The sequence below is a fragment of the Ascaphus truei genome, chromosome 8 (assembly GCF_040206685.1).
Source record: "Ascaphus truei isolate aAscTru1 chromosome 8, aAscTru1.hap1, whole genome shotgun sequence".
Lineage (NCBI taxonomy): Eukaryota > Metazoa > Chordata > Amphibia > Anura > Ascaphidae > Ascaphus > Ascaphus truei.
In genome coordinates, this window is record NC_134490.1 from 40,110,076 (window position 1) to 40,121,365 (window position 11,290).

The following is an 11,290-nucleotide window of genomic DNA, read 5'->3' on the forward strand; positions in this document are numbered from 1 at the left end:
AACCTTCCCCTTAAATATGTGCATTGAAGTACCCTTTGAAGTTTTGTATGTACTAATGTATCCATACATGAATGGGTTAACTCTGCACCCATTCCTCTAGATAGGCTTTTTTTATATGGCCGCTTAATCTTTATGAGGCTTGGTAGGATGTTTTATCATTTGATTAGGATCAAGTTAAACGAATTATCTTTGTCCCACATTGTTTATGTATATATTAATTATTTATTATTTCATCTTTTTATTAACTTTATTTATATTATGTTGTTTGTTCTCCACAGTTGATTATCTTGTATTTATATTGTCATTCTTCTTTTCTTTTTTTCTTTCTCTGGTCTTCTCTCTTCTTTCTGCAAAACAGAATTAATTGGTTAATCATTCCAGCTGTTTTGCATGACGGGGTGTGCGTTAAATACCCAGGGCCTCCCCTTTCTCTGCACTCCTTGAAAAAGCGACATAGCAGGCGTGAAACGCGTGGGAGAGTCTATTCGTGCTGTCTGTTTTTTGTTTTTTATGTAGCCTAATAAAGTAACATTTTTAATCTCCACGCTGGTGAGTTCTTACCTGTTTTCCTTGGAGCAGATGGACCACCGATCCTTCCCCTTCTCTGCTGTCACGTGTGAGGATCAGCGTTCACCCCCGGAAGCGGATGCAGCCGCTGATGCAGAGGGAGACGCTTCTACGTTCGCAGCGTCAGGACTGGAGCTGGAAGGAGGGAGAGCAGAGTGGTGATCTCCAGTGAGTCGCGTGGACTCCACACCGGGAAAGATCTGGCCAGGGCTAGGGACTGAGTAAGTACCTCGTGTTCCCCATCATTATAGCCCTCTCTCGCTCTACCCGTTACCGAGTTTTCAACATTACAGTCCTTTAACCCGTCACTTGACATCCCGTTATTTATTTATTATTGACTTTGCCCTGCTTGGCATCCATTACCTTCGCTCTTAGAGCTTATACACGGTCGTTGCATTCTGGTTCTAAGGTAATGAAGCTGCCTGTAAATGCATTTTTATTGCATTGGATTGAAGCCGGGGGTCTCAAGAGCTGATATTAATGTGTATCAGCTCTGGAGACTCCTGGCTTCAATCCGATGTAGGAAAAATACTTTTTTTTATCTAAGTCCTACCGCAAATCCCATCTCGCCACCCTTAGGATGGCAAGATGAAACTGGCGAGTAGCTCGCTAGATGAGAGCTTCGGTGTTCTCATCGGCACTACAGTACTAGAATAAGGTTCATGTATAAAAAACGCGAGTTGGAGTTGTTTTTCAGCTCCCGCTCGGTGTGTTTGAGCAGCATCGCTACTGCTCGGGGAGATGCACTTTCGTACGAGTTTGGCAGGTCATCTGAGCTTTCTGAATAGCAACCTTGCCAAATTGTACGGGAAGTGTTCAAAAAGCTCAATAAGTTAGTTATCGAAGTATAGGCCCCTAAGAGTTATTTGAAAATACTTATACAGTGGGTGTTATATTTGGGTTTTTCATTTCGTATATTTGGGTAAAGACTGCATGAATCACCCAGATGTAACCGCTTGAACATGTCACTGGCAACCTCCGGGAGGTAGTCTTACAAGATGGGGTGTTTGTTTGAAAATGTAATATTTAGAAATTCTATTTTACTAATATTCTTAAATATTCATAATTTTGAAGCATTTTCAGCATACTGTGGGCCCGAAACCCTTACTACAGTTGTTGCCATGGGAACTGCTGGTCATAAAGATTTTGATATAACAAATCCCAGTGTAAATTGTTCTTGTGCAAGGTGGCAGACATTTTTAATGTATACAAACCCTCTAAATTCTTGAATTCATACGTTCTTAAAGAAATAGAACATATTGTTATTATTTTGCCTATTTAAAGGATTGGGCCTGTGGGATGGTTAACTCCTTTTCTACCAGAGAGGCATTCAACATACTATATATTAGACTTTGTATTGATTTGTATCCCTTATATTGTTTCTAAACTGTTACTCACGCTCATTTTGTTTTTATACCAAGCTGATTACATTTATAGGAAAACAACTGATGTGATACAATAACGGCACCATTTTCAGATACTTGGTGACGTAATTACTAAATGGCTAATCGCACCAGGCACCCTATGACCTGTTACAGCTCGGTAGAAAGTAAAACAAACATAAGACACTGCACTCTCAAAGTATATCAAACGTCATGCCATTACCTCATTTCCTTTGGTAGGATATCACTGTCCTGGAACAGGATTCATATTTCTGTTTACTCCCCCTCCACCCCCCCTTGCAGCTTCTGCCTGTCAGTTCATTATTTCAGCTGCATGTATATTTGCTCGGAAAACACACAGTGCCTGTGGAACTGATACATTTGTTGCATTTGGGCTTTCCAGTTAGCTCATAACCAGGTTGTCTTGGCAACCCCCTTAATCCCCCTGGTTTAGTGGAGTTTCCCTTACAACCCTGTCTGTATTCACAGATAGTCTCAGCCTCAGAATATTCCTGTTCCCAGAAAGCCATATATTTCCTTTCCGCCCAGGACACTGAGTGAGTACAGTACCTGGCTGCTAACACCCTTGGTGAGGCCTTTCTGTTTTTACCACAGTCTACCCTGATATTAGCACTTCATATAGAGAAGCACTCTCTACCCACATCTCTGCCCTACACTACATCTGCAAGTACCTTTCATCCTATGACTTTCCTTCAATAAAGTTAAGAAAGACAAAAGGACTTGTTGTGCTTTGGAAGAGAGAAGACATGAGTTAAGCTAACTGGAGCCATTCATACACCACACGCGACCCTGGTTCCAGGATAATCACTCTGTCCTCTTTCTTGTATATTGATTTATGAATTTATTTACAAGCTTTCTTTTTCTGTCCGTTCTTTAATATAATGTAATTGATATGCTTTGACGGCAGGATCTTCTTCTTTGCTTTACAGTATATTTGTACCGGTGGGTAGGGGTTTCCCAATCTTAGATACTGACACCACATGTTAATTATTTATATACATTTGTATGTAGTGTAGATGTTCCTTTCTCTTATAGCTTAGCACAGTTTAGTATCTCTGGCTGTTAGTGCTACATTTACTTATTTCATTACCAGTGGGGTTTCTGATTTTGATTTAAAAAAAAGTTGTGTGTGCTGAGCACACGCATTGTAAGTGATACTTCTTTGTGTTTTGTCAGAGAAATTGAAAAAAAATGACCCGTATTATATGTGATGCAATTATCACAAATAAAATACAATAATAATACAGGTGTACACATATTGTCCACCTCTATAGTGAAGTCCCTGGGATTGTTCAAATCCTTTTTGGAAGTGTTCACAAGTTATCAGGCAATGTAATTTGAAGGGTTAGCAAAGTCCAGTACAGATCCGAGGTCATACACAATAAAGGATGGAACATCAGATGTATCCAGTCTATTTTCCCATTGCAGGTAGAGATGGGCGGACTGGTCCAAATCCCCTTCCCGAATTTTATCGGGCTTTTCATTAAATAACAGATTAACAGAATAACAGATCCATTTAAAATCTGTCCATAAAGCTCGGTTTCTTTGATTTTAAATAAAAGTACTTAAATCAAGTTCACGGACTATGTTTAATATTGAATCCGAAGTCGAATTATAAAAAAATAGTTTTAAAAATAAAATACGACGACGAATTAATCAGGCGACAAAAATATGCGTCAATGTAACAAACCCTCCTTAAAAAATCATTTATTCGGATTCGGGTTCAATTTACAGGTTCGGGTTACTGATCTGACAGCCGCATTTTCAGTGATATATATAAAAAAAAAGGCGTTGGATTGAATTTTGTGAGACTGATCCACGGAATTCCTCGGCTGAAAGGGACTGTACAGTAAGTGTATGCAGAATTAATTTATTGTATACAGGTGGAAGTCACAGAAAGCTGAATGACTCATAACCCTGTTATTGTTTAACATTAGCATAAGAAACTGGTTTTGAAAGTGAATTTTTTTTTTTTGATCCATGGAAAACAGATTTCACAACAGATATTACATATGTTATACTGTATGTTCCTTTTTTTTTTTTTTTACATTCAGATGAGCAGCCCCGAAAACGTATGCACAAGACAATCTTGTGCGATTGATACTGTACCGTTTATTGGTCCATTAAAAGATATCACAGCCCACAAAGGAGTCATTTCTATATATGCCAAAGCAAGTCTAAAAACGGAAGGAGATAGAATTTAACCCCAAGTATTTTATACTTTCTGGGACAAATACAGGTACCAGCACCCTTCAATAATTCAGAGACAGGAAGAACCTGTTTTACAATGTATCTGTCCCTCTACTTCACAAACAGACAGAAAGAACCTACAAACATTGCACCTGTCACTACGGTATGTTGCCTGGTGGGAAAGGTAGAATTATAGTTTTAGATCTATTCCACATTGTCCCTCAAGCTGAAAGTGACAGCGGTAGGTGGCACAGTGACACAGATCAGATGTATTCAGTCTATTTTCCCACTGCAGGCAGAGATGGGCGGTCTGGTCCATATCCCCTTCCCGAATTTTACCGGGCTTTTCATTAAATAATCTGATCCATTTGAAATCCGTCCATAAGGCTAGTTTTTTTTTTTTTTGGATTTTTTCATAATGTGACATCGGATGTAACGTAAATCCAGTTCACGGACTGTGTCTATATTGAATCCAAAGTCGAATTATAAAAAAAGTAGTATTAAAAATAAAATACGACAACGAATTAATCAGGCGCCAAAAATATGTATACATTTAATCCTGCTTGAAAGTCATTGACAGTATTCTTATTAATATTATGGTTATTAAATATTAATATACTGCTTCTGTATATAATTAATTTACTAAACACCGAAACAGTAGAGGAGCACAGACAACTAAGTCCAGGCAGGCCACCACAGCCCAGGAGTGGACATTGGACACACACAGTGTGCCATCTCTTCCCCAGTAAATGGTGTTAACCTTCTGATTTAATTCGGACTACCCTTCAAACTCGCCCCACAAATCAAGCATCCCAAAAAAACAGCACTCATGGCTACTGTCCCACACCCACAGTCACTCCTACCACCCATTGTGGCCAAGCACTGCCATCTACAGCACTTCTTCCCTTACCTGCTGTCTCTGTAAGTTTCCCAACATGCCACTTAGATTGTAAGCTCTTCGGGGCAGGGATTTCCTTTCCTAATGTCTGATTTTGCTGCGCTACTTGTATTATTATAATTCCCTGTACTGTATTCTTTGTGAAACGCTGAGTACACTTTTTGCGCTATATAAATAAAGACATGCAATACAATACACAGTGAATAATGCAAAAAACAACAGGAATACAGTTCAGTGAATTTATAAGTAAAATTGTGTATAAATAAATATAATTCAATAATGTGCTAATGGTGACACCCAGTGGTGAACTGTGTAAGTGCACTAATGTGAAAAGTGAATAATTAATGGGAGTAAACCGAAAGATATACAGTACAATAAATATACTAAGCGTCCCACACAACCTCCAACAGAAACGCGTGATATATAAAATGAAATGAAAAATACACAGAGTAGTATTGCCAGTAATGGAATATAATAATTAGATCAAACTAATCTTCAATCGTTATACTCACATAGATGTGAGTAAAAAGAGCATATCACACTCTAACCTCTGGTGTGTAGATGGGTTCCAGCACGGATAGAGGTGACATCTGGGGTTGAACGCTGTGTGGGAATTCTTTATAATGGAAAAGAGGGAGACACCATAGCGCAGAATATAATTTGTGCAATCTTTAAGGGCATATAACAAAAATGTGGCACAGTGCGGAGTTACAGCGATCTCACCACCCCCCCCTCCCCGTGTGGAGTAAGGCCTCGTCCAGGGTGGCACTGAGCGGGCGGGCGCGCTCGCCGTGATGAAACACATTGCGGCAATGTTTGTGGCCAGCGTGAGCGCGCGCCTGAGCCTGCGAGCCGCTTAGCTGCTTGCAAAGCAAGCAAGTTTGAATTTGTCGTTCGCTCATGCCGCCGCGCCTGCACGCTCAGCGCCACCCTGGGCGCATCCATAGGCATAGGCCAGGCAGGGAACAGGCGCGCTCGTGCGCTGCACCCTGCTCGGCCGGGCGATTCGTGGACGGCTAGGCACGCACTCACCTGGGGGCGCGGCCACTACGTCCCGGAGCGGGTTCGCCCTCATTGGGCGACCCGCTCATGTGACGCGCTTGCGAGCGGCAAATTCAAATTTGCTTGATCTGAGCGCCGAGCGGGCTCAGGCGCTTGCTCACGCTGGCCACACACATTGCCGCAATGTATTTCATCGCGGCCAGCGTGAGCGCGCCCGCCCGCTCAGCGCCATCCCTGGACGAGACCTAACTCGTCGGAACTTGGCTGGAGCTGCTTCCTATTGCGGCCGCTCTCCGTGGAGTTCCTTCTTCCTCTGACCGGGTGTATCTCCTTCTCCTTTCCTCTTGGATTCTACGCGTTTCGCTCGTCGAGACAAGCTTCATCAGGAATTCATGTGAAATCTATTATACATTATGGACAGTTTCTTTCTTATTCATTCTTGACGTGTACGACAGTGATATGAGTCAGTACACTATTATAGTAGCTATCACAAACCTCAAATTCAATTTAAATGAAGGATAAAATTGCACCTCATACTGACTAGTTTGTTATGGGGATAATAATATATATAAATAAACAATTAGATGAATGTTAAAAGTGAATCCCAAATTATGTATGACAAAATAAATGAATGAATAATATTAAAGATAAAATTACAGACCTGTGGCAGGAGGACAAGGAATAAAAATAACAGCAAGAAACATTTTAATTAAAAATATATTCATATTTGTGTAAAAATCCTGTGCTGTACAATTTATATATATATATATACATATATTTACTGTATATATATATAAAAAGAATCACTGGCACTCCAATAAAAATTCAATAATAAATAGGTGCATGTCCCATATAAATAATAAAAGTATACATTACTGCATAGCAGCAAAAAGGAGACAGCACTCAGGTGAATGAAAATAAATGTATTAAATACAGCACATAACTCGAGTTATTTTCATTCACCTGAGTGCTGTCTCCTTTTTGCTGCTATGCAGTAATGTGTGTGTGTGTGTGTGTGTGTGTGTGTGTGTGTGTGTGTGTGTGTGTGTGTGTGTGTGTGTGTGTGTGTGTGTGTGTGTGTGTGTGTGTGTGTGTGTGTGTGTGTGTGTGTGTGTGTGTGTGTAAAATTGAAACGAAATTATAAAAAAATACAATCTACAATCAGATGAGATTAGAATGATTAATAAAATACCCACACATACTGTATATATCTATACAGTGTACAACATATACACCCTCACTCTCCCCCATAAATCCTCTATCCTCCCTCTCCACCCATCCTCCCCCCACCCACTCTCCTTCCTCAATCCCCCACCCTCTCTCCTCCCTTCCCCCCTCCTCTTTTCCCTCTCCCCCATCCTCTCTCCTCTTTTCCCCCAATTCTCTCTCTCCTCCCTCCACCCATCCTCTCTCTCCTCCGCTCCCCTCACGCCAGCCTCCTGCCTCAGGCAGCAGCAGCGGGGGCCGAGGGGGAAGAAACTAAATGCTCCTGAGGGAATTAGCCCGCTAGTCTCGCCCCCCTCCCCCCGATCCTACCTCCCGCCTCCCCCGAGCCTGCCTACCTCCCACCCCGGGCAGCAGCCGCGGGGATCGTGGGGGAGGAAGCGAGGCAAGAACTATTGACAAACCTTCATCTGAAGCGTCTGGCGGGCAGGGAGGCAGGAAGCAGCACCCACCGGTCAAGGTCAGTCACCCACCCAGGCACCCAGTCACCACCCAGGCACCCAGTCACCACCCAGGCAGTCACCAACCCACGCAGGCAGTCACACACCCACCCAGTCACACACCCACCCATGTAGTCACCCACCCACTCAGGCAGTCAGTCACCCAGGCAGTCAGTCACCCACCCAGGCTCCAGCACCCGGGCGCCAATACAGCAAGATGGGATCCCCAGATCCAGTGACGTCCCCGCGAAGCCTCCGCCTCTACGTTAGGTGGGTCCCGCGTGGATGGTACCACCATGCAGAATGTCTCTTTAATGTAGCTGGGTGATCTGGTCCCAGATCACCTAAGGCCAGGATACAGCCGCATCCTGGCTTTGTCCCTAACACAGATGCAAAACACACAAAATCCACGGGGAGCATGGGGAGGAAACAAAAATAAATTTAAGTGCAGCAAAAATGACAATGTGAAAAAAGCCTTCAATTGACTTGGCTCTAATGAATTGACTACTTACAAGATGTAAGAGTCAAAAAGGCAGGGTTGACTCAAACGGTCAGAGGTAAGTGGATGATGCAGTTGTCATCAAGGTGGATCAGGTCCCCAGGATCACGTACCCCAATGTAGAGAGAAAAACTGGCATAGCGCAGATCACTCAAGATAAAAATAGCTTTATAACAATAAAATATTATACTCACATTCTAACAATAAAAAACGGGCATATCACACTGCATTAGTGTAGGAAGATTTTAGCCAGCTGGCTCACCGTCCCACAACGTTCCCCCACTCCTCCGCCTCAGCCTCCGGTCAGCTGTTTAGACTGCTCCGACTGGTGTGTGACGTCACTTCCGGTTTCGCCGCTCGGTGAGGGCTGGATCCTCCTGCAACTCCTCTGCTGTATGCTCCTCTCTGAATAAGACTCCCACTCTACGCGTTTCGAAAGCGACTGCTTTCTTCCTCAGGAGTCTAACACAGATGCTACAGGGCAGTGTCCCTATCTCATGGGCCTGTCCCTGCAGCAACCCCAAACTGAGGGGAGTCAGGGTCTAGCTGTGGCCTAAGGGGGTTTCTAGCCTAGTGCAGGGGTCACTGATGCCCTGCACATGCACACTCTCCCCTTGTCCTGCCCCAGCTCCGACTGGCGTGCTTCCTAGCGCGCGAAAAGTGACAATCTCCTTGCATGGGAATGCTACAGTCCTATTGGCTGGTTAGCGGACATATGACTGCAGGCCTGTATGCTGCTGGGAACTAGTTCCTTTGCGGAGGCTCCTTGGTAATGGCCGCCGCTGTTGCCCCCACACTGCGCATGCGCAAGCACAGTCATACACAAAATGGCGGCACCCGGTGAAGGGAGCCGCCGGGGACCTACGGCGACCCAGTCGCCTTTCTGAATGCCCACGCTGCCTGCAACCTTCCCCGTAGCTACCGGCGCTCGCCTGGTGCATGCGCACCCCTCCGCCGGCAGCCGCGTGCCCCACAGAGGTAAGGGGATCCGGGGGACCCTGCTATATATAGATATTATATAGACGAACACATATAAACATAAACACATATCACTCTCCATGTCCCTTTGGTTTGGGTGATGTTTACCTTTATTGTTTCGCTATGAGATGTGCACTCGCTGATATATGTCTGAATATACTTAATAAGGTGTGCTTACTAATGCTTTGCTACAGTATATATACAGTATACGAAACAGACACATCTGCAGCACATCCAAAATACTGAAACTTGCCTGGAAAGATCAGGCACTGACAGGTCTCAGAAAAAAGTATAAGGTGATTTATAGACCTGTGCGTACCTGATCTTTCCAACTAGTATATATATACACAGTACACACACCTTATTATGCTTAGGAACTGGAATGCCCTATGACACACTTTAAGTGTCACAGATTGTTTTGATAATGCAGCTTCTGTCATGAAGTGGGATATCGGAGCATGAAATGCCGCATCACCTCACCCCTCCGGAGCCTCAGACACACTCCCCCCGCCTTGTCCCTCTGGCGCTCTAGCTATATTTACTTCCTATTTTTAGAAGCGTGACCTTGTTTACATGTACCTGTCTAATGGCATCATCAGCGCAGATATTTGTGGGTCATCTTCAATGACTGTCGCCATGAACAATGGACACTTAGAGGCCTATGCCTATGTTGGCTACTGGTTTTAATTGACGTGTTGCCTAGTGGTTTTATTAATTAATTGATTTGTTGGCTAGTGGTTTAAATTCATTAATTGTTTTGTTTGCAAGTGGTTAAAATTAATTGATTGGTTAGCTAGTGCATTTATTTATTTATTTATTTAATTGGTTGGCTAGTGCTTTTATTTATTCATTTAATTGTGGTGTTTAGGTGCTTGTGTATATGTTTTATTGTGTATTTTTGGTCGTCATGCTTTTTGATTAGGGTGACCATTGGCTGCTGTAGTGGCTTATAATGCCTATATTATATGGGTATTATGTACCACGATGCTAATCAATGGGTACAGAGGGGTATAGTGGGCCCGGGGTGAGTGGTTAGGCCTCCCGGGTGGGAAGAGGGGGAGTGTGGGTTAGCCTCTTAATTACTATAGCGGTTATTAACCGCTACGGTGATTAAGGGGTTAGGGGCCATTAGATTGTATTCTTTCTGGCAACGGAGGAGATGGACCTGCAGTATGCTGATGAGGACGCCCTTCATGATGGCAGGGGTAAGTACAAAGGTTTATTTATTTATGCTGGCTGGCTAATGTTTTATTTAATAATGGGAAATTAGCTGTTATCCATATCTGGATAATAGTTATTTTGCCCATTACTGTACTGTATGTGTTGGGGTGGGGTGTATTTATTGCAATGTATTCCAAAAAAATATTTTCCAACAGGATTGGTACCGCAAGCCAGTGGGGACCACCCGAGGGCCCCCAGACACCCACGGGGCCACCCATGGTCCCCTTTGGGGCCCATGGACACCTGCGGTCACCACATGGAGGCCCATGGACACTTACGGGGACCACCCAGCGACCTCCACCGGCCTCTGGCATCAATCTTGTGCCGAAAAAAAACCAAATGTTTTTATGTGGGGGCACAAGGGGTGGGTGGGTTGTGTATTGGTGGTTAGTATATATTTTAATGTTTATTGGGGGCAGAGGGGGTGAGTGAAGGGCCAAGTACCCACTTCACTCACCCTCTCTGCCCTCAATAAACCTGCTGTTGTGCCTTAACCCCTTCGTTGCCGCAGTGGCTATCCACTAAGGTAATGAAGCTACTTTAATGTAATTTTTATTTATAGTGTGCAGGAGCAGGGGGTCTCCTGAGCTGAACCGCTTTGGTCTCTGCCTCAGGGACCGCCTGCATCCCAAGTTACAGGCCCTGGTATGGGGCATCGGGTGCCGCTATTGCCGCCATTTTTAAATCTTCCATGTCACGTGACCGTGGGATTTAAATACTGGAGGAGAACCGGCATCCCATACCAGGGCCTGTAACTCGGGAAGCAGGGTGTCCACGAGGCTGAAATCAATGTGGTTCATCTCAGGAGACCCCCTGCTCCCGCACACTATGAATAAAAATTACATTAAAGCAGCTTGAGCTACGGTCA

General features: G+C 43.9%; 1 long non-coding RNA gene across 1 annotated transcript; it reads right to left on the bottom strand.

The window, feature by feature from the left end:
* Nucleotides 1–240: 240 nt before the first annotated feature.
* LOC142500921 (uncharacterized) lies at nt 241–10,955 on the bottom strand. The gene is made up of 4 exons (XR_012803355.1): nt 7,908–10,955; nt 5,607–5,674; nt 562–702; nt 241–347 (listed from the first exon to the last, which is right to left on the bottom strand). It is a non-coding gene; the product is annotated as an uncharacterized LOC142500921 (long non-coding RNA).
* Between the last annotated feature and the right edge of the window lie 335 nt (nt 10,956–11,290).